The sequence below is a fragment of the Peromyscus maniculatus genome, chromosome 10 (assembly GCF_049852395.1).
Source record: "Peromyscus maniculatus bairdii isolate BWxNUB_F1_BW_parent chromosome 10, HU_Pman_BW_mat_3.1, whole genome shotgun sequence".
Classification (NCBI taxonomy): Eukaryota; Metazoa; Chordata; class Mammalia; order Rodentia; family Cricetidae; genus Peromyscus; species Peromyscus maniculatus.
In genome coordinates this window covers 28,029,631-28,043,479 of record NC_134861.1, presented here as the reverse complement: position 1 = coordinate 28,043,479, position 13,849 = coordinate 28,029,631, and the positions used below count along the sequence as shown (strand labels likewise).

The 13,849-nt window shown below is 41.1% G+C and overlaps 2 long non-coding RNA genes across 3 annotated transcripts in view; both read left to right on the top strand.

The window, feature by feature from the left end:
* The window catches only part of LOC107400960 (uncharacterized), a 539,198-nt gene that overhangs the window by 347,745 nt on the left and 177,604 nt on the right, over window positions 1-13,849 (top strand). The window lies entirely within an intron of this gene.
* On the top strand, window positions 4,326-10,090 carry LOC121832664 (uncharacterized). Its single transcript, XR_013042857.1, has 3 exons — window positions 4,326-4,438; window positions 7,273-7,406; window positions 9,644-10,090. It is a non-coding gene; the product is annotated as an uncharacterized LOC121832664 (long non-coding RNA).

The following is a 13,849-nucleotide window of genomic DNA, read 5'->3' as shown; positions in this document are numbered from 1 at the left end:
CAAATGGACTCCGTCCAGTTCCAATGTAAATTATAAACAATTAAAAGTACATGAGTTACAACACCCAGAGCTGAGCACTGAGAACATGACTGCACACTTGAGATAACTTTGGGAACTGAAGAAGCAATTGTTTCCCAGTGTGACATGGAAATAACAGACAGTATTTGTGTCTGCAGAGTCAAGTACCACCTTGTCTGCTCTATCATGTAGAGATTTTTATTTATTTATTAGCAAGCTGGCAGGCACATGAGTGATGCATAATGGTGGTGGTGAATAGTTTTTGGAATAGATTAGTAGGTGACGTCACGGATAAAGGACTATTTATCACCATAATTTAACACAAGATGCAACACAATGGCTTGATGGATGCATTTTATGGTTTTCAGCCAATCATAATAATGGACTTATTGACTAAAGTTTTATGTGTCCTCTACACATCCTTCATCTTTTAGGAAAAGGCAGAGTGATAACTCAGAAGGACCAGCCTCTGTGGAGTATTCTTTTGACCTGTTCAAACCAAGTCCTGCTTTGGGGCTCTGCCCTCTCTACTGCACAGCAGGCAGACAGCCAGTGCTAAATGAAAGGAAGCATCTGAGGTGTGGCAGTGTGGCTCAGCCCCATTCCTGGGTCAGGTGGCCAAGGATACAATAATTCAGGTGGCCAAGGATACAATAATATACACAGCTGAATATCTGTTGGTTTTCTCCAAAAGAGGCAAAGGATTTTGTAGGTCACCCATGCTTCTTGGCTGGTAGTGTCTAAGATGAGAAAGGGATGAAACATAAAATATCGAAGAGATCATGGTATGTCAGGTTTTTCATTTGAAGGTGAGGTGTATTGATGTATCCAACCGTCTTATTAAATAAGAAACACAGAAACAATGTAAAAGAGAAAGCCGAGAGGTCAGAGCTCAGAGCTAAAATCTCACCCTTCCTCCTGCTGTCCCAGCTTCGCGAAAAGAGACCTACTTCCTGTCGGTTCGTTTTTTTATAGTATGTTGTTCTGCCTTCTCATTGGTTGTAAACCCAAACACATGACTGCCTCGTCACTGTCTGAATGTACAGCCCCCTAGGTCTTAAAGGCATATGTCTCCAATGCTGACTGTATCCCTGAACACACAGAGATCTTATGGGATTAAAGGCGTGTGCCACCACCGCCACACTCTTGCTATGGCTCTAATAGCTCTGACCCTGAACACACAGATATCTATGGGATTAAAGGCGTGTGCCACCACCGCCACACTCTTGCTATGGCTCTAATAGCTCTGACCCCCAGACAACTTTATTTATTAACATACAATCAAAATAATATTTCAGTACAATTAGATTACCACCACAGAGGTGGGCAGTTTTTCACTCACTATCTACCTTACTTTTGGGGATAGAGTCTTACTGAATCTGCAGCTCACCGATTAAGCTAGGTTGGCTGGCCAGCAAGTTCCACAGATATGCCTGTGTCTGCCTCCACAGCGCTAGGATTACGGGTTCACACCACTGTGCACAGCTCTTTTGTGGGATGCTTCAGACCCATACTCAGGCCATCATATTGTCTCAGCAAACACTTTACTGACTAAGCCATCTTTCCAGCTCTCTCCTTGGTTTTAAAATGATTCACAGAAAGCATCTAGAGACCCATGGAGTGTAGCATTCATGTTTATACAGAGGAGAGTACAACAAGTGGACGGACTGGCTGTGAGGTGGTTAACAACGCATCGCGTTCTGGTGCAGCAAAGCACGGAAGGGGTTCTTCCCACTCAAACATGACAAAGTAAATCAAAATATGTGATGAGAGATCATAGCCATCCTGACACCAACAGTTTCGCTCACATTCCCAGCTCTGGACCACTCCTGCCTAATATGCGAAGGGAGGAAGCAATATGTCTCAAAGAGAAAAGTTTGAAAGAAGGCTCAGTGAGGTGATGTCAAGCAAAGCAGCTCACTCACGTGTGTGAATTCCTGTTACATCTGAGGCCTTGTTCAAGTTCTGCCACTTGTTTCCCCAACCTCTCTGTTATGGCGTGGGGACAGAGGGTAGGGAAGAAGTATCAGGCCTGCTGGAGACAGGTCCTGGGTCATGACCATGGCACTGAGCCATGAAGAAAGGCTTAAATTTGTACCTCAGTTTCCCCTTCTTTAGAATGCAGTTCATGTTGGGTCTTGTTATATCTGGTCACTCTGAAAGTGAACTGTTAAGGGAGGGTTAAGGACGCTCCTGAAGTACGTGTTAAATAAATAGAAATCATCACTGTGATGAACCGTTCATTGGATTCTTGGAGGAGCAGCCTGATAGTGATGAAGGGATGGTTCAGCTTTCACTGTGACTGTTTTTAAAAGTGTGGATCACACACTTGTAACATGCTGTTTGTGATTTAGTTGCTTACTCCAATATATTTTTTACTTGCCACAATCTGAGCAATGAGTGAAACAGAATTTCAATAGACCTCTGAGAATAAAATAGTCTTTGAAATTGAAAACAAAGGAATACATTTTCTGTCTATCCATTTTGCTCAACTTTTCTGAAATTGGTACCTTGTCAGGGGGCCAGATGACACAGGAAATTTGAAATCCCCATACTTTGCATTGGCAAAGGGCTTTTAAATTAAAAATCTACAATCATCTTACCAATATTAGCTGGCAGTTCATTAGCATTAGCCCTAAGATTTTTGGTTCAGTCCAGCCCATAGCACTAATTAACTAAAGCATCTCTTACTTTCACCCTTTGGGTGATTTTCACGAAGTGCTTATAATTTATTTCCAAAGAGCATACACATTTGTACCACGAGTGCTTTATATTTTCATTTTGGTTTTCTTATAAAAATAAAAGTCCATTATATAAGTAAGCAAATGTCATACTTGTGTGTGTGTTTGTGTATTTTGTGTGTATATATATGTATATGTATATATATATCATATAAGTGTGAATACATGTATATATGTATCATATATCATATATATCATACAATAGATATTTTTTCAATATTTGCATATTCTTAGACATGAAATGATAATGTAGTATGTCAGTGGATTATTGATGATTTATAGTGTGAAAAATAAAAATAAATTTAGTATTTTTAACAGTCAGAAGTAAATATAACCTCATAGAGACTCCTGAAGTTTTGTGAACTGAAATCCACAATACAGGCTCTTGGTAAGGAAAGCTATACCTTCTTTTGAAGAGATACATACATATAAAAGGGAAACACATGGCCAAGAGAATGTTCTAGAAAATAAGTGTAACTTGTGTGCATAGAATGTTCTGTTTAAATTAAAAGAGAAATAAAATGTGAGGGGCATTGCAGAGTACTTGGAAGGCTGAAGTGGGAGGATTGCTACAGTTTCAGGCCATCCAGGGCCTACATAGTCAGGCCTTGTCTTAGAATTGGTAATAATAATAATAATAATAATAATAATAATAATAATAATAATATAGTATTTTGGTTTGAATGTGAAATGTCCCCCATAGACTCCTGTTTGGCCCCCAGATATTGGTGCTGTTTGCAAGGTATGGAATCTTTAGGAGGTGGAGCCTTGCTCGAGGAATCATGTCACCAGGGCTGGCTTTGACATTTGACAGACTGGCCCCATTGTGTTCTCTTCATCTGTTTCCTGAGCGCAGATGTGATGTGATGAGCTAGCTTGCTGCCCCTGCCACCATACTGGCCCTGCACATTGCTGTGTCTTAGTCACTGTGATGGACTCCATCTCCATGAGACAATGAGACAAAATAAATTCTTTCTCCATTGTTTTTGTCAGGATATTTTATCACAGCACTGGAAAAGAAGCTAATAAAGACTGTATCAGGAAGGAAATATGGGTGCTGCATTTCAATTTGGCTCGGAAGCCAGCTGTCTTTATTGATGGTGGGATCGGCTAGTTGACTGATAAAGTTCTTACACCACTGAGTAGAACATGTGACATGTTCACAACCTATCCTGAATTTTCCAACCTGGTACCAAGACTTCTTGATCTAGGTTTCTCTATTCTGTTACTGACCAAAAAGAGGATGTAGATCTATGTTGCTGGATTCTAATGGCTCCCTCAGGGGAGGGGATGAGAAGGCGAGACATCAACAGCATAGATACTGGGAGTCAGTTGAAGGCAGACAACAAAAGTGTTTATTTAATAATGGGGAAGGCCTTACATAACCCCCCTCCCAGCACCCAGTCTCTGTTGAAATCTGGTAGCATTACAAGGTCATCCCTCATTGGCTAGGCATGATCAGGAACTCTGACAGTGACCAGGAACTCTGACAGCACCTGTTGCTAGGCCCTCAGGCAGACTCCAGATTGGCTCATAAAGAAGAACATTATGTGCATGCCTTGGCAACTGTTCTGAGCCAATTTCCTTGACCCTATGGACCTGTCCTACTACAGATCTAGTCAACCAAGCTTTCAGCATCACATGTTATAAAATCTAGATGGTCTTGATGAACACAAGTGGTAAGATGTGAATGATAGATATGTTCATTAGAACCCAATTTCATGACAACTTGTGGTAAAAGTAAAAAGAAAAATTTAGTTTTACAGAATTGACTATGCTTGTATTTCTGACAGTGGGTCACAGGTCTGTCCATTATTTTAAGTGATGGCTTTGCTAAAGGATAAGAATGACTTATTCTTCTGATTAGTCGATGGCAAGAAGAAGTGAACTCATGTATTTGCTTCACTACTGAAAACTATAGGTCAAATATAATGAAGGGGAGTCTAAAATATGTACATATAGATTTAAGCCCTTATGATTCCCCATTCTTAGGCTTTCAGACATGAGAAACATGAAGCCAAATGGTAGTGGCACAGCTGGTAAAGACCAAGTTGATTAGCTTTGAAAGCCCAGCAAGAGACAAACCAGTGTGACTAGTGGATATTTATGCAATGCCAGTCTTTCTGGGGTGACAGCTGGTCCTCCTAAGACTAGACTAGGGCCTCTTCAGGTTATTTTAGAAGCATGCTTTCAGAAGGTATGAATGAACTGAACTACTACAAGTCACAGGAGAAGTCAGGACTTGTAACAGTCTTTGTAAAGTCAAGGTTGTGAAATGAGACTGGGTGGGTGTTGAGGTTTTGTGCAGAAGGCTCTCCTAAAGCTAGGTAGCTTAGGTGAGCTGAAAATCCCTACACATCTGTTAAGTGTTTAAATGTGTCAGCTAGTGTGCAGGACTGTAAACCTCCAATGGCCTCTCAAACCCAAGAGTCTAGAAATCCAACAGAATATGGATTTGAGTGAACTGTGGTGATGAAATTCTATACTAAAGAAATGAAATAAATGGAGAACAGTTGGTAGCAGAAATACCTTGAGCTCAAATCTCTGATTCTCTGCCAAGTGTTTCATAGTATATTCTGATACATTTTGTTTCAAAGCAGTTCAAAAGGAGAGGGTTCCTCAGATGGTAATTAGCCTCTGAACTTTTATTTAATATGTGGTTTGGTGAGTTCTTCACTGTCAGCAGGGGATTTAGAACTGACACCAGGAAAGGGCCTTCTTGTTCCAAATCCTCAGGTAAACTTCACAGATGACCCTAAATCCCTATTATATGTGACATACTGAACCCTGGCTGATTACCATCCATTGTTTAAGTGATGGGGAAAAAAACACTGACCACAAAGACAATCTGAAAGCTGTGCATAAATTCTCCAGATGTTTCTTTTAGCCATGAATGATTACTTTTTGGAAGCAAAGACACTCTGAGTTGAGATCATCTTCATTAAAGTATTTTTTTTTTCAAATCTAAACAATATTGTTTATTTCTTTTCTTTCCAAAATAGGTGCTACTTCAGTGTGTTTTCCAATGTCTAACTTTTGGTTTTATTTTGATTTCATATTAAATTGTGGGTGTTTAAAAGGCCAATACTATCTCTGACTCCTTGGAGCATGCCACAGTCTGGGCACTGTGAAGGACTTCCTTAGATGCTCCCATCAGACTAGAGAAAATTAAAGAAAAATGATAAATGCCAGGTATAACACCATTGGGAATCTTAGACCAGTGAGAGGACATTCAGGAGACAACTGGTGAAATTGGATAAACTGTCAATTATATAATGACTAGATTTTAAAGTTAACTCCCTGGTTTTTGATAATTGAACTATCTTATTAACACTAATTAATATTTGACATATGCTAACATTTAGGGAATCTGGATAAAGGTTATATATGGATCCTTTGTACTATTTTTACAAATGTTTTGCAAGTCTGAAAAAAACACAATAAAAAGAAAAAATAGTTCAGAGCAAGATGGATTGATATTTTACTAATCACTAGACACTTAGAGGAGAGGAGGAAGTGCTCCCACGTCTTGCATAAATCATAGGCAGCATGTTGTGAGATGCTATTGGCAGGCTTTCCTTGAAATTAGCAATATCAGATCACAGGAAAGTGGTAGTTGGCTAGAAGGCCATTTGTCCACCTGATCTTTGGAACTCTGTCAACCGAGCTGATATGGAGTGAATTCCCTACTTAATGCTATAGGAAGGAGCCTAAAAGATGACTTCAAGCTGACTAGGATTTAATTTTCAATGCTAACCTTCAATTAATTTGTAACTTTTTTGGCACTCGGTTTGCTGGAATGGCTGTAATTATGTTGTTTTCTGAACGGTGAATTCATTCAGGGCATACTCTCCAGACTGTTTATACAGCTGGAAAATAGCTATGGTAACAGATGAGGGGGAAAAGTTAATGAGGAACTCCCTTTAAAAATTCAGTTATCTCTCTGTGTGTTTTTAAGCGTCCCCTGAGCCTTTATTGGGTAGCTTAAACTAAATTTTTCATGGTCGCCATTTTAAATGAGCTAGTAATAAACTCACTGGATATTTTAATATTTTAAATGCTGTCTTGAATTTGAATGCATACTTGAAATGGCAAAGGAGGCAGCTTAATGCCTTTTAATCTACTGCTCACCAATTGCTGAAGAAAGGCATATTGGTTTTCCATTAAGGAGACCAAGCTTGTTGTCCACAAATCTCTCCTTCGCCAGAACTGCTCTTAGTGTTTTCTGAAATTCTCTCCATGATCAGTTCATACCCAGGCAGGATATATTGCTTCCATATTGGTGTCATCACAAAAACTGCCCATGAGGCAAGCAAGAGAGCACACAGAGGATCTTCTGAAGTTCACATGCAATCATGAAGTTTCCCTTCTGTTTGGACAAAAGAGAAGCTCTTAGCATTTCCCATCCTGAAAGCTTGCCTTTAACCAAGTACTACATGAACTGAAGGAGGCTGGTTCTCTCGCTGAAAATAAATAAAAGACTCTGACTGCCACGTCTGTGTTTCTGCTCTAGAAGCATCAGAGTGGGACTGGTGATTTACAGTGTTAGTTCCCAGGCGATACTGATGCCGCTGGTCCTGGGGACACAGACAGTGCCCATCCAAGGCAGAGGTCTGGAATGTGGCTCTGGAGTCATCTCTCATGGTTGTAAGTATCTCATGAGAATTATCTTGCTCATCCTTTCACAGCCTGTCCATGGCTGCTTCAGGTCACAACAGGAGAGTTGAGGGCATCAGCCCTCCATATCTTCACCTCCAGACAACTGTGCATTGAGAATGTTTGGAAAAACATCCACGTGAGCAGATTTTTCTTTTGCTATTTTTCTCTAAAAAATTACTATTTACCCAGCATTCATTCTGCACTATCAATAATTTAGAGATGTCATAAGGAACACAGGGGGCTATGAATGAGGGTGTGGGCAGCACTGTGAATTGTAGACAAGGGCCTTAAAACATTCACAGATTAGTGCCCTAGGCATCTTGAAATCAGTCCCTAGTGCCTGCAGTTGGGAGGAATCAGGTTGTCCATGTAGTTTTGCCTTCTTTCTTGTTTTTAAAATGTCATTTTTAAAATGTCATTTTAAAAAATGTCTTTTTAAAGTTAGCCTGAAAATGATTGGTTTCTTATGTATATGTCATTAGCTTTTGTTCTTGTAAATATTTATTATATGGCTTTTGTAGAAGCTGGCCAAATGCCTGCCGTAAGGTGATACTTCTGACTCAGCTATCCAGTATAGGTGAGGTGTTGATGTGGTCTGCACTGCACAGCAGGACAGAACCCACATTCCCTACCTGCCTCTCCTCCTTCTCCTGCCCGTACTCCTCCTGCATTGCAGAAATGGCTCTGTGTTAGGCATTTATCCCGCATTCATTTGTTTCCTCCTCAGAGAGGATTTGCATCTTAATGATTCTCTCTTATTAACTTTCTCTCCTGGGAAATACATTTGCCATATCACAAGTGAAGAGAGTCCATTTGCCATCCCCATCTCCATCCATGCTGGGAGCAGGGAAAGCCTCCCTTTTCCCAACTGGGCAAGACCCAGGCTCCTCTGCAAAGGCATACTTAGAGCAGAAGAGAACATTTCCAGGTTCAGAGCAATTTCCCACTATGGCCTCCTATCCTGGCCCTGCAGCCTAAAACCCCAGTGAATAAAACCTATTTTTGATGATTGCTTGGTTGATGTAATGATTTTCACTCATCTCTAAATGTTGGTTCTCACCCAAACCATCATAGATCTGTGAGGACCTCCTTCATCCTACGATTCTAGGATTTTGATGCACTGAGCATCCTAGCTCTGAGCCCTGTCACGCACTCCATTCTGTTTTAATCGCCTGTCTGGGAACTCACTGTTGTGCTTATGTGTCCCCACAAGCTGCATCCTTAGCGGTCTGCTGCAATGTGACATCTAAACTTATTTGTTGGATGAATTAAAAAAATTAGATAAACTTTCAGATGAGTAAATATTCCTCATAACTCACCTGCATTGGGAATGGTGACTGACAACCCACGGCCCTGTGGGTCCCTCCAACACAGAACTCCAAGTCTGTTCCTTTGGGAACATGCCTCTGCTTACCAATAGTTAATCAGAGTTGTAACTGCGAGGATGATGACGAGTTTTCCATCTGTCAAATGGATCAAGTCCAATCAGCCCATGGAACCCCACCCCCCACATTCAGACTCTCGGGATCGCTGGCACCACCTCCACTTGTGGCATCAGTACATCCACTTGCTTTCTTTTTTCCCCAGTGTTAGGCCATTTCTTCTTCTCTTGTTCTAGGATTTTTTTCTTGGAGATTCACTCTTCAGTCTTAAGCTGGGAAACAAAGGTGAAAGCACATTCTGCATTCTGTTTTTACTCTTCAAGAGGAAAGAGGATAGGGGCATGATTCATGTTTTGTACTTAGTGCTTTTCAGAATTGCAGGCAAGTGTATCTGGGGAGAGGGCAGCTCTCAAGGCCCTCTATTTTAAACATCTGTTTTTAAACAGTAGCTGTCTCTTTAGAGATGCTCATGGCTGTGACATTTGCAGATTGGCTACAATGGAAGGTCAGTAACCCTGCAGTGTTACAAAGCACATCCCCTTTCTGCTTGGTCCCTCTGGGGAAAAGTCATTCAGACACCTTTGAAAGCCTGGACCATTGCACTGCCCAGGTGGAAAGGTGACTTTTAAGGGCAGTGAGTACTGAGTTTTCTCACTTCATCCCAATTATGAAAACGCCTTTACTAAACAGCAAATTGAAAATTACAACACTTGGATCTGCAGAGAGATGTAGTCATATGTTTCTGAGTGAGCAATCTCTGCCACACCAAAAAAAAAAAAAAGATCATCTCCCCACTTTTAAATTTTGGAGTCACCTGCAATTATTTGCCCCTTTATGTTTCAGGTCATCTGCATCAGAACTTCATTAGCAATCTAATATTTCACATTAGAGCCAGTTTCCTTGTCACCATTTCTTCATGCGTTCAGATGCAAACATCAATGCATGGGCTTGCAAAGTGAGGAGGCTAACAGGAAGACAGCAGAAGGACCAAACCTGATTGTTATAGCCAAGAACTCTAAGGTGGGCTTACATCCTGCATGAGGCTGTATTTGAATGTTGACTTGAAGAAAGAGTTGGCAGCTAGAGAAGAAAACAAAGAGCTTTCGGTGTAGGAGGTGGGGGTTCAGGCCAAGGGCTGACTTGGGGAACCTCACTTGTTCTGCATGGCTACAGTTTGGAGAAGTAGTGTGGCAAGAAGGTTGGAAACCAAGCAGAAATTGGATTTGGAGGGAGCTGATTTTTAAAGAGTTTGACGGCTCACGGAAATAAAACAACTTCAGCCTCCAAGTACCTTGGAATCCTCTGGATCAGTGACCTGGCCCTGGTAACACCCAGACTTGGTCATCCCCTCCTCTCACTGCCTGGTCTTCTCCGTGGAGTTTTCTAACACAGAGCATATCTTCCTGAAGTCGGTACATTGAAAATGAGGAGCTGATACTCTGATGCTCTTGATCATCTTGGCGGGCCAGCTAGCTCACTTTAGGTACATTTGTGTAGAATAGTGCCAGAGAGCTACTTTGGAAGCTAGAGGTGATAAGATGAGTTGCTTCCCACATCATTGTCTTTTCCCTCTTGGGCACACAGAAATTTCTACAGCCTCCCCTGTCCTTACTTTGATCCACTCTCACTCTGGACAATAGATTTGGAAGAGAAGGGATGAAATTTAATTTCTGGTAAAATTATTTAGACAATATGAGGGTTTATTTCATGATTTTTGGCTTGCTGCCAACACAAAACTGGTAGACCCACTCTCAAAACATGAGTGATAACTGGGTCTCTGAATGACCATGAGGAGGAGAAGTATGTACTGTCCTGTGTACAGCAGGAAAGCCATTGTATGCCTGAGATTTTAGCATACATTTCCTACCACTGCCAGGGTGACATTGGGGATGTAGGGGTCCTGAAATTTGCACAATGCCAGGCACGGTGCTTTACAAAAAATAGAACACACAAACAGCTTATCTCTGCAAAAATTCAAAAACATGCAAGACCATGGAACCCCATGCCTTTCTCAGGGCCTTTGTAGCTAACTTCATCAACATCATTGTAAAACTGTCTCTCTCTTCCAGCGGCTTTTTCATCCCTGACATGTGTTTCTGTATATATATGTTTCTGCATCCCTGTAAAGGCTGGGACGTTTTTGGAGTGGGGCTGCTGACGAGCCCTATTTCTCTGAAGCTATTACTTACGGTAGCATATTTGAAGCCGTACATGTACATAAGAACAAAGATGATTCTAGGAGGAGGGATATATCCACCTTCACATTCGGCGATAGTCCTGCTTTTACTTGTACTACCCTTGTTTGTAGAATTATCTCAGAAGTTCTTAATGACTGAATGATTGATGGATCCATCTCTTTATTCATTCATACCCCGAGTATTTATGTCAGCTACTATTCTAGTTGCTAAAAGTGTCATGAGGAACGACATATACATTTTACCTGACTCCTAACAATTAAAGATCTAGCCAAACTCAGTTATCCATTATAATTAGAAGACATAGAGCCTTTAGTTTATTGTCTCTGGTCTGTGGGGCAAGACTATCCTTCTGAGCAAAAAGGGATTGAATGACCTTTACCCTTTTCCTACTTCCTACTTAAAGCATACAGAGAAAATAAATTAGGCCATTCAGGAAAATGGCCTTGGACCTAGGAAGAATAGTGCTATTTATTTTCAAATCATTAGCTCCAATGAATCTAATAATAGACCTACACATTAATAATGCAATTTATGAACTCTAAAATAAATAGGTGTGATTATGAAATGCCATGATTGGAAATATGTAGATGGAAGTGGGATCACTTTTCTTCTAGTCCTTAGTAACCACCCAAAGTGGGCCATGTTCCTTGGTGGTGGATTGTGAGAGCACCTAGACTTCTAAGCACAGGTTAATGTGAATAGTTTCTACCCAACTTTTTACAAGATGTACATGCATGTCCTTTAGGCCTCTTTCTCATTGTTATTGTTGAAATTCTTGTTAAATTTGCAATATCTCATAGCAGTCAAGTAGGTTTTGTGGAACTGAAGCAAAATTCAGAGCTTGGGTGCACTCAGTCCACAGCTGTAATATGAGTGGGGTCCTTGGATTAGCACCCACACATTTCTCCAGTCCAAAGCAGCTTCTGTGGGAAGTTCTCCATTCCTGTTGTGCAGATTACAAAGGCTCAACAGTGACAGATTTTTTGTTCTTAGTGCCAACCCCTGATTCCCACCCTGCTGCCCCAAGAGCTGTGTGTATGTGTGTGTGTGTGTGTGTGTGTGTGTGTGTGTGTGTGTTAAAATAACAGCCACATATTTTAAATGAAAGAAAACTTAAATAGGTCCAAAACTGTCATGGCTTTTAAGGTATTATATAAGTGATTAAATTTTATCATGAGGAGACAACTAGCTAATGGTTTTAGTGGAACACATAAAACCTCATAAAACACAAAAGTTAAATTTTGTCATATAATGGGAATCGGTTAGAGAAACCAACAGAGTTTCCTTTCTCCCTGAATAAATTCTAAACAGTCCTTAGAAAATGAATTACCAGACTGCAAATCAGGATGAAATATTCTATAGCCATAAAACTAAAGCTACTTGCAGACCACTTAGTTGGGGCAGGAGCAGAAAAAGATGGGGAAAGAACAAGTCATCGACACTGCTGTGGTTTCCCTGCCAATGGCATCAGATGATAGGCTGTGCCTCCATTTTAACATTGACCTTGTTTAGAACAACCCGAATCCAGTCCTCAGACCTCCCTGACAGTCCCCACCCGTGACAGAAAGCACGCACCCCCGAGAGCGCTTTCAGCTGGAGCTTTGCCAATAGAAGTAATTACGCGATGAAACTATTTAACTTTGACTAAAATACTCTCACCAGGTTCTTGCAAACGGTGTGTCTTATATCTTGTCGAAGCAATTTTATATCATGCCTTTAAAGTACAGTAATGGCCCCTTGCATTGACAGAATCCTCGTAAAAAGAGAAGACCAAGACCTGGCTCATGAAGTGGTATTGATTTTCTGAGTCCCTGCTCGAGTTGCCAAAGATACAACACTGTTGTTAGGGAGAGGCGCTGCTTTGGCCTTCAATATCACAGGAGGGTTCCGCAGTAAGCACAGGCATCAGGAGGCCCTGGCGATAAATAATGTATCGGGGTGATAACTGCCTGTAGTACTTGGTTAGTTTGAAAATGACTCAGCGCTTGTTCGTCTCAAATGCTTCTGAGTGTCACCAGTAGCTGAGACACACTGTTCTCTATAAAAACAGTGCTCAGACTCCTGGGGGTTGACATCCATGAAGGCTCTGTTTTAGGCAGATTTTTCTATATTTTAATCACCACTGAGGACAATGAACAGATTCAACTGCTGGCTGGAATGATGGCTTCAATTTGTTGTTTAAGGGAGCTTAAATGTGTCTGCAGAGCTGTGGCTATATCTAATACAGGTTAAGTTTGTTTTTAGTCATTTCTAGCAAGTCTGTATGAAGATTTATAATCTTGGGCAGAGCACTGTGGATGTCATTACAGACAGGAAGCAGAGGGAGCCACACATCCCAACCGGATGCCTGAAAATATGCACTTCCAGAAGCCTACAGAATGGTGTGACTTCATCTCTCTTGTTCATTATTACATTGATAAACTGTGCAGTACCTAATACCAAATACAAGTAAGATGAACCATGGGTGATTTTCAAGGGAAATCAAAGTTATATCTTTTAATCTTTTGAGAGTATGAGTAGTGACACTCAGACTATTTTTCTTTTGGTGATGGTGGCAGGTATGCTACAGAGAGACAGTAGGAACGCCACGATGCTGAACAGACCCTAGAGCAGAACTCTCGCTTTCGGAGAACGCTGATGGGGAGAATGGGAGATAAGTGTCAGCAGAACCAAAGTGAAGTCTCTTTAGCAGACTTATCATTCCTAATCCAACATTGGCAGAACCCAAATCCTACAAGCATCACCCCATTACACATTGTAGTCTCCCTTCACTCAGAAGATAAGAGGCCAGTCAGAAATAGAGAACAGCCACCTGTAACCTCTCTAGGTGACCTGGGAAGACATTTGTCTA